The following is a 10420-nucleotide window of genomic DNA, read 5'->3' as shown; positions in this document are numbered from 1 at the left end:
TTAGGTATGGTTAGCTGTTGCATTGAGAATACTGCTTGAAAATAGAAAGAAGTACCAGAAGAATCCACAGACAAAAGTGAGACCTAGAAAATGCCTATTACAAGTGCCAAATTCAAACTTAAGAAAAGAATTGCACCTTAAGGGAAGCGAAATTCTATAGTATCAGATAAAAGGCAGTGAAAGAAGGGGAAAAGAAGCAGATACAGACAAGTAATAGAGGGTTTGTGAGACAGAAAGTGGGAACCTGGTGTAGACTTTACTACAAACTACATTGCTATTCCAGATTTCAGTAAGTACCCCTGGGACCTCAGGGAGAGATTTTTTCTCTAGTACTTTTGCAAAGATGTCCTTGTGGGAAATTGGCCCTTACCAGGCTAGAGCAGTCCAGCGTTTTTAAACAGTCTTTCTGCAAATGTCTAATCCATTAACAAATTAATTTCTGAATTTCAGGCCCAATTACTGATAGTGGACATACAGTGTTCCCAGTAGAATACAGAAGTGAGCAGTTTCCTCTCCTAGATGAGGCCCTGACTATTGTGAAAAATTCATGCTATGGCGTTCTGATAGCATGTCCTGTGCTGCTAAATTTTAATGTTTTCTATGGCACACATTCTGGCCTCCGTTGGAAGGGTGTTTTTTATATCACAGTGCATCTTGATCTCTGTTTAAGACACTGTGGTTGGATACCTACCTGTAGGTAGCCAACAGCCTAACCTTGTTCATGGAACATAAGTGCTGCAGTCTGCCCTAGTCAGAGGATGTACCTTCTTTTGAAAAAGAAACAGTAAAACACATCTGGAATAACCCACTTCATGCAGCAAGCTGACTCTTGAATCACATTTGTTGATGGCTAACACTGCTGTTCTCATCTTCTCCTTCTTGTTGCTGCTTTAAGAATTTCATCCAAAATGCTACTCCCAGAGAGAAAAAGTGACCAAAAAAGAATTGCATTTAGCCTAGACAGCTCAGTCTGAAAATATATCATGATTGTGAAAGCGTCAATTAAAACTGACCTCACCTTACTCAAGAGACCTGTACAATATGTGGATTAAGATCATACATGCTAACTTCTGTGGCACTAGCCAGGTCTTATTTTCCATTGCCTCATGATAGACAGCACTGTGCCAGCACAGCAAATAAGAATAATCAGAAATAAGCTCACAAGAAGCTCATCTTTTAATTTTTTCATTACGAGGGATCACACGAAAGGCAGAAGGAAGCAGACTTCTGAAGGTATCAGGGAAAAGAGTATTGCGGGGATAAAATAAATAGCAATTAACTAAAAAATTGAGTCCCCTTGATCAGGACTCACTAAGAGAAAGTAACAGAAGACTGTGGTACCAGGTCTCAAGCAAAGAGAAAGATCTATTCTGCTGATTGTCTCTTGCAGGTCAAGACATTCAAGTGCCCCTAATAAATGGGGAATACTGAAGGTGTTTGATGGTGTCTCTGAGCAGAAAGAAGTAACAGCCAGGGGGAGAGATAGAAATGTCCTGCAGGGAACCAACCTAGAAAAAGCAAATTTCAGGACCAAGCACCAGCAGGAAATTGATGTTTATAATATTTAAGTCATCTGTAAAGGAAATATTGTCATGGTGTGTTGTATAAAGAGCAGAGTCAGGCCAATGCTTGCTTATGTGTGTTTTAAGTAATATGATATGACAGACCACATCAGATCTATGGTGCTGATTAATGAACAGCTCTGGAAAGGTAGCTAACAAGAGATGAAAGGGTCAAGACACAAATTTCAGGAGGGAGGAGAAGGAGGATCAGTGCCCCAGAATATGGAGTTACGGTCCAGGAGCCCATTAATCATCAGCATTATTATGTAAAGTACCACATTTTCTCCTGACTTTATGCCCACTGCAACTCCACTGAAGCCAGTATAGAATTGACCTAAAGTGTACATCTTAAATCACAGTCCGTAGTACATCACTGCTATCATAAAACAGACCTTCCTTAATAAAAACAGTAATACTATTAATGTTTCTTACACCCTTTAAATTAAGAGATAAAGCTTGGGAAGAGCAAGGTGGAATAAAAGTGAGCATATATAAAATGCCCAAGTTACCATCATTAGTGGAAATATTTAAGTAATAAGAGTCTGCATTTCTGGAATGCATTCATGCAGAAAATTTATCCTCCAAAATCTTAATTAAGCACACAGTACCTCATGGAGCAGAAATGTAATGCTTTCCTTTCCTGGGTAGAGAAGCCCAGGTAGAGAGGGGAGAGGTTACTTAACCCAATGTCACACATCCCATTCCCCTGCTGTCCTGCTTGTCTCTCTTTTTGCCCAATCTTCTCATGGTCAAAAATCCTTTTCCTCTAATTTTTCCCAAGCTAGATTAAAACTTTTAGAAAAATTCAGGGTGTTTCCTTCTCCGTTGCACTCCCTGAGTCTTCCGAAGTTCCATCAGCTTTGTTGATTTTATGTACTTAAAATGTACCTATCAAATGCTGATGGTCTCAGTGCTTTATGCTCATCACACTGGAGGAGGAGATATATCTTCCCAGGCCATAGCAAAAACGATGGAAAAAAAATAAAGATATTTTAAGTGTTGCCTTTCACAGAGATTTTAGTGCCCAGATTTTGTAGAAGACTTTGAACAGCCCATCTCTAACAACTTGTCTGCCTGACCCTTGATGTGAAGCCAGATTGAGTGCTAGGCAGTGCTGTAAGAGAGAGCCACTTGGATTGGGATCCCAGAGATTGGAAGAGCAATAATGACACAGAAAGAGAGGTGACAAAATATGCAGGATTAGTACATGCAGTTCTTAGGCTTCTCTTGTGTGAAATTAGGAGTGAAGTGAGCAGGAGTTCTGCCGAAGTAAAGACTAAAGACCTGATCCTGTGATTTTTCTGCTTCTAGTACAAGTTAAAAATGCATGTTAACTGAAGTACTGGGTAGTCTTTAAGGCACACGGGATTTATGCCTTAAAAAGGTGAGCAATAGCGAGATAAAAGACAGACTGATGTGTGCAAAGTGGATATAAGAAGCGAGGTCAGCATTATCAGAACGGGGGGGGCGGCATATACGGAAGTGGGAAGGAGAGCTTGAAAGTAAGCAATGCTGAGTGTTAGCAAGGGCTTAAATCTGCAGAATCCTTGCGCGTTATGGCACTTTTGAAATTCAACCCTTGGTAGTGGTCAAAGGTGTCACTGTTTTATGTAATTCCTTTGAGCTAACCTGATGCTAGCATAAGGTTCCTCTCCCAGGCTCTGGTGAAACTCAGAGGTTCAGGCTAAGTTGAGGATTTTTTGTGTGTGTGTTTAAATTTACTCAATTTGCAATTCAAAGCAGACTCCAAGAGGGGAGAACCTACAAAAACTGGAATCAAAAGAAAATGTTTGCTTGAGCCCCTGTGAACTGTAGCTGCCAGATTTCATATAGCCTGTTGAAATCAGTATGTAGCATATAACCCCATCACCAATAAACGTCATCATTACAAAATGTATAAATTGAACATAAAACTGAATGTATATTTTGTGAAGTACATTATTACAGTGTCATCTAAAATCCTTCATTGTGTCTGCTGGTGCTCATTCTGGTGTTCCTGCTGCACGAACAGTGGGGGTTTTTTATTGTGTTGCATTTACAGACATAAATTCCAACTTGCACAGTGACATTAACTACCTGTGAAATAACAATTACATCTCTTATCATTTTTTGTTCACCTTCTTGATTTCTTTGATAAAGCAAATATTTGCTTTTCTTGTCTGATCAGAGTAGGCAAAATCATTTATTCATGGAAATAGCACCATTGGCTTCACTGTGGGTAGGACTGAATATGCTGATGTCCCAGGAGTTCTTTGCATAAGTGAAGTGAGCAGGATTTAATTCTGTCCCTGGATGTTAACTTCAGACATACTTCCAACATCCACAATGAGCCACCCAAAGATCATAAGAAGCTAGCAAAGGAGGAGTTCTGTTAGTCTGAGAGGGATTCAAGTCCCCCCAAAATGTAAATACTCCCACAAACTTAGGCCTGGGTGGTGAAATCACCCTCTAATAAATACTGGAGCTGAGGTTTTTCTTTGGATCCCTTTCTGCATTAGTCCATTGAGTCCAACTCCCTCTTTAACTCAGGAGATTTCAGACATAAAACTGCTGCTGAGCTCAATCTTTCCCGAAAGGCTGACAGTAAGTTATTTCACTGGTCTCACCACAGTAGACCTGGTGGCTGATGGGAGATCAGTGGGGTTTCTGCTTTGATAAGAGCCATCATTTTTGTGATGTAAAGACAGCAAAAGAAGCGAAGGAGGATTTTTCCTTCCTTTTCCTGCCTTTCAGTCCTGAGGAAGTGTTTGTTGCTGCTTTGAACAGGACTAGCCTTGTTGTTCTGATGAGATGCACTTGAGTGCCAAGTTTGTGCTAGCTCTCCATCACTGCTCCGTGCTCATGCCATTAGAGTGAGCAACTTCTCAGAATGAATCCTACTGATAGCGCTTTGCTGGCTAATCCTCCCTCTCCTCCTCACTTCACCAGAATAGGTTGCATGGGCAGACTGGGGTAGCCGGGGACCGACTCTGTTGTTGTTTGCAGCTGGGGCTGGAGGGATTGAAGCGGGAAGAATTCGGCCCTACCAGGCTGCAGCCAGCTGTACTGACAGCGGAGAATGCCAGTTAGCGTTGCAGCAAGTTTTCTTGCTCTCAGTAAATAATTATTATTTCCCTCTGACCTTTCCTTTTGGTTCTTTCTGGTACAGACACAGCCTCTCTCTGTTCCCTGCCCCAATGAACGTCTGCACTAGGTCCAAGGCTTGGAGTAATTTACCTGAAGAGTGATACCATTTGGAAACCACTGTAAGTATATTTTATCTCTTATAAAAGACTTCTTGTTTCAGCAAAAAAAGACATCTTTAAAAAACAAAAACAAACTGCAGCACCTGTGAGCATTACTGATGAGGGTAAGCTAAGTTTTGCTTTTGAAATTTGCAAGGAAATATGTGGGCAAAAATATGTCAATAAAAAACTGTTAAATATTTAAGTCTTAGCCTCACAGCATAGTTCAGCAATGGCTGGTTTGATCCGCTTGTATCTTTTAGTTTGGCAGGTTCTCCCTGCTTGCTGCTCTAGTTCGTGCTGTTCTAGTTAGTTCATCCATGTTTGTCTTCAGAGTGTTTATCTTCTTTTTTATTCTTACTACTTTTTAATGAGACACCTTTCCTCTCGTTGGTGTTTCATGCAATATAGATTGAATTTACTGCAGCTCCTTAAAGGTTTACACTGTTCTTTCCGGGCCTTGAGTCATTTATGATTTAAGGCCATTACAATTTGGTAGATTTGGCTGGATTACATAGGTAAAGTTGCCTGAGAGAATTTTGACTTTATGTTGTGGTTTTATTATGCTCTGAAACTACCAGTTGTCTGTTATTCGCACTTTTTTCCCCATAGATCTCATAGTTTTGATTTCTTATCATCAGTTCTCAGTGCTTGCCAGTATTGTCACAGTGTTGCCGTAGCTGAGATGCTCTGAGGTTGTAAGTCAGGCAAGTTTTGTAGTCAGGGCCTAACTTCCATGAGACTTGTGGTTTAGGTGGAAAAAATGGACAAATTTGGGGGCATATAAACCCCACTTCAGGCCTGAAACACACCCAGCAAATTTCAATCTTAGTTTAACTTAATCTCCAAGTTTAATTTAATTATGTTAATCAGTCTCCTGTAAGGGATTTTGCAGTTTATTTTACTTTTCTGTGTTGATTAAATTTTCCAGGCTTTTATTGCACTAGAACATTGGGTCTCTCTTGTCAGTTCTCCGTGCCTCCCATTCTTGCTCTGCAGTGTTCTACTGGGATTTCTCTTCCGTATTACATTTTATGGTGATGTTTTCAGGAGTTTGTGTTTTCCATTGTATGACACAAACTTGCAATCGAGATTTTAAACAAACTGCCAGTCATGTAGCTGTAACAGCATGAAGATCAATGTGGCTGCAAAATCATCAGAGAAGCTGTGTGAATATTCAGGCAGTCAGCCTGTGCAGGACTTTTAACTACTGAAGCAACACTTCTGGCAGGAAAACTGGGATGGCTCAGGTGGTTTAAAGCGAGCTTGTCTCGGGAAGCTTCACCCTCAGCTCTGGCGTTCAGTGTGCCCTAAATTTTGAGGTGAGGTCTCTGGGCAGATTTCAGTGCTTTTCACTGTTCTTTCGGGCTTTTTTTTTATATATATATATATTCAATGATCGTACTCTTCTCTCTCTCTCTCTCTCTCTCTTTCACTTTGTCACTTTCTAAATATGTATTGTCAATGTCATGTCTGGAAGAGACACAACACTGGCAGTGATAAGCACTGATATCAGGAGCTGTGTTAGTTGCACACAGGCAGAGGAAGAATGTGCAGCAGAACACTCAGGAAGAATATCGCTTAAAATCAAATGCGAACTATTTTCACACTCCTACATTTTTAGGATCTGAAAAGCCAGGGTTTTTTTTTTAATTACATACAGTCTCTGTGAATTACTAGGGTTACAGACAAACTGTACACCGGTGAGTTAAGTGCAGTGCTTGGGCACTACAGGCATCTCTGACCTGAGGGCACTTACTAGAAGGTGATGCCGTATCTGTGAGGAGGAGAAATAATGCCTGGAACATGGGTGGGCAGACTCAGCCAGCAGCGGCAGTTGTAACAACATCAGCAACCCTGTGGTGTGTTCCCTCCGTGCTGTTTAGTATGCAATGAACAAAGGTCTGGTTGGTGACCCAGCCCTCCCTGTATTCAGAGGCTGAAAACTGCCTCATTATTGTTCATTATGTAGTATTATTCTCATACAGTCACATTATCATAGCTTCCCCTGAGAGCCAGGATGCTACTGTGGGTTCTGCGCAGCTACGCTGGTTCCTATACCTGAGCTAATTTGTTCATTGCTAACCTGGTGTCTCTGCAGGACGGAGAGCTGTTCCCTGTGTACGGGAAGGTTCAAGCGTTAGTTATAGCTGCTGTGTGAGAAGTACAAGAACGTAGATTGCCTATTTTTGACAGAGGCCTGGTTTGCTGGTCCTGCTGTGAGAACATGTTAACTCATCGAGGGGAAATTCATTCCAAACTCAAGTCATGGTTGCAAGGGAGGTACGTGCAAAGAAATCATGTGTGGAGAGCGAGTGGAGGGTTGGGGGAGAGAAGGCTGTATGCAAGAGTGGCAGCAAGAAGGGGGAAGTGTAGCAGGGGTTTTAAAGGCTTTCCAAAGCTCAGAGGTAGTAATTAGCTTCTAGATAGCTTTGAGGTTAGGACATCCAAAATACTATCCATTCTGCCTTCAAATTAAACAGAAAGGAGCCAATTCTGTTTTGCAACCAGTGCCCAGATCATTGCAGTTGCTGCAGCATTGTGAGTTGTCCGCCATCTGAGACCTTGTTTTATGGCAGTGTAGTGTTAAGGTACGTGGAAAGGGGGGGATGTCTCACTGCCATGAAGATACCGACAGACAACAGAAATAAAAAGATGGCAGTGATTGTATGTCTTGCTTTACACATGAGCTGGAAAGTGCTGATACGCACAGTTCAGTTCAGGGATGACAGTGGATGCATTTACCCTGATATTAGGTACTGGAGAGCGTACAATCAAGAAAGAAGAGAATATATTTTAAGTGATGTAAATGAACATAGTAAAAAATAACACAATAAATATAAGGGAATGCTGGAAGTGAATACCAACAAAAGTAAAGTACCTGGACATAGGATAGAAAATTTAAAGAGATGGAGTAGGTAGGATGTTTAGAAATGGACGGGATAAATCTGTTATAAATCAGTAGCAAATACGAATTCTGCAGTGACCCTCAAGACTCAGATTAGCTTAGAAAGGTCAGTGTCTTTTCTGTCCCCGACTTCCAGGAGTCTGTGCATCAGGTCCATATACAGAAGTGCCATCTCTTTGCTATATTGGCCTTCTGCTGTACTTCACGAGAAGCAAGATGATGGCCCTCTGATAATTTTGAGTGCAGTATTTGGAAGGACTTGTAATGCACCACAGGTGTGTGTGGAGAAGGAGCTCAGAGATAACTGGAGATCAGACTGGAGCCCCTTGTTCTGAGGGCAGGTTCCCAAGTCTTTTGCAAGGAAGTTGCAACTTTTACTGCCCTTACTAACAAGTAAATAGCAAACTTACTGTTTCCAGGATTAGTCTGTAGAGAAGCACATAATCACATGAACTGAAGTAGCAAGGTAGACTGACCCTTACTACTGAAATAATCACACAGGACTGCCAGTCAATGAAGTTCAGGGATGGTACATAAGTAGGTATAATTTGGGAAGGTTCCACAAACAGTATTTATTACTTGTTTCATTCTCACTCCTACCTTTGTGCTTTCAGGGTTTCTGACATAGCTATGACAAGTCATACTCTTCCACAGTTAGTGTGCCATTTTACCATGGAGATGCATTAGAGAGCTTGCTGATGGAAGTATTCATAGAAATGTGCAATCAGGAAAAAAAATTAGGTTGGAAGGGTCCTCTGGAGGTCTCTAGTCCAATTCCCTGCTCAGAGCAGGGCTGACTTGCAAGTTGGATTAGGTTACTCAGGGCCTTGTTCAATTAAGTTTTGAAAATCTCCAAGGATGGAGGTACCACAACACCAATCCAGCACTTAAATACTCTCTCTGTGAAGACTATAGCAATAAGATAGCAATAGAAGTAGACTATGTAAGTATATATTTAATTAGAATATGTAGGTGAAGATCATAGCAATAGGAGCTTTCTGTATGGGTGATAAGGTAGGAAAAAGGACAGCAATATACTTACAGCAATAGCAGGATTTTTCTGGCTTTGCCCGTTGTCCTTTGCTGGCAACAGCAGTCGGACATTGCAGACTGGAGAAGAACCTTCTTTGGGTTTCTTCATAGGTAGTTTTGATCACAGTGTCCCCAGCATTTTTCTTTTCTGAAAAGTTTTCTTTAAATCTTTAGCTGACTTGGCTGTTTCCCTTACTCAGCCTTCCTCATGTGGAAGCCTGCATTCCTTTCAGGTGGTACTGAGATGCAGGGCATGTCGAAACAGTGTGAGAGAAACGAACTGCTGTGGAGAGGTATCGCCTCTAGTGCCAGTCAGTACCATTGCTTTTCTTCCCATCCTAGTGAGCGTAAGTCACCAAGCTGCAGGATTCTGATGTGGAAAAGCGATGACACAAGCATCTTGATAACAGTGTCAGCCTTAAGAGCGAAGTGGAAAATAAACAGGTTTGGAAAGGAAGAAGCAAGGGTGCTGTGCACAGCCTCACTGGTGCCACTACCTGTTGCTAAAGTATTTTTTAACCTATCCCTCTAATGAGTTTTGAAGGCCTGGGAGGCACATGTGGGATCAGCCACACGATGAAGCATCAGACAGTGCTTGGTGTAACAACACAACTGTGGCTGTGCCAGCGGCTGACAAGTCGTGCTTTCCCAGACTGAGCCCCTACCCTGCAAATAACAACAGCATCCTGCCCAGGGGAGGCAGCTCTGCATGTGGAAAGAGCTGGAGTCAGGGGCTGTATTCCGAGCGTGTAACTTGGGTTAACTCTGAGCTGAAAACAGACCATAAATAGGGCGGTTCAGCTTCCATGCGCAAGGGACTTCATTACCCCGTGCATCCAGAGTCTAACCCTACATACATCCTTTGCTGCCTGGACAAAAAGCCATGCTATCTGAAAGCTTCTTGGGTAGCAATGCTGTAAAAAACCACTGCTTTATACACAGATTCCCTGCAGCCCCCGGTGCGTGCTGGCTGCACGTGGGAGAGTCATGGGATCTGGAAATAAGGTGTGTGAAGGTGTGCCAGAGTTGATACACCAAGAATTGATGCAGACTGTTACAAACAAAATGTATGCAGTCCATATACTTTAAAATGTATGTGCCCAGTGTCTCAGGCATCCTCATCCACATAGCAAGAGATGGATCCTTGTGGCAGAACAGGGAACAGGCAGAAGGATGCCCAAGCTCGGAGTGACGAGATGCTCTGTTTACTCCTCAGGAAGAAAATACGCTTTTCAAATGGTTTGATTTTCCTTCCATTTAAAATGGAGTATATCAGTTCAGCCCTTTGCTGTACCTCTGCAACTTTAAGTAAGGCCCATTTAGTCATCTCCTATTGATTTAGATCAGATTAGACTTTAGCCCGGTATATTTTGAGCATATTGATTATATATGTGGAGGATACAGCAGCAGTACCATCTGCCTGTCCCATGGCATGGGGATTTTTAGCCCCAGTAATCCAAAACACATCAGAGCTGCCAGCAGCTGCGGGGTTATCAGCGTGACCCTCCGTTGGCAGCAGTTCACCTGCAGAGCTCAGCTCCCCTGCAGCACCCCCAAAACCCCGTTCCTCTGGGACCCGAGCGCCTTTTTTTGCGTTTTCACCAGCCCCGGGGCATCCCCTCATCGCCGGGCAGCCCAAGGCAGATGCCAGTGGCCTCTCGGGCTCAGCACCTCCTGCGGGGGGCCTTTGCGGG

Source organism: Haliaeetus leucocephalus, unplaced genomic scaffold, assembly GCF_000737465.1.
Source record: "Haliaeetus leucocephalus isolate CR32 unplaced genomic scaffold, Haliaeetus_leucocephalus-4.0 Scaffold228, whole genome shotgun sequence".
Classification (NCBI taxonomy): domain Eukaryota; kingdom Metazoa; phylum Chordata; class Aves; order Accipitriformes; family Accipitridae; genus Haliaeetus; species Haliaeetus leucocephalus.
Note: the sequence above shows the minus strand (reverse complement) of the source record.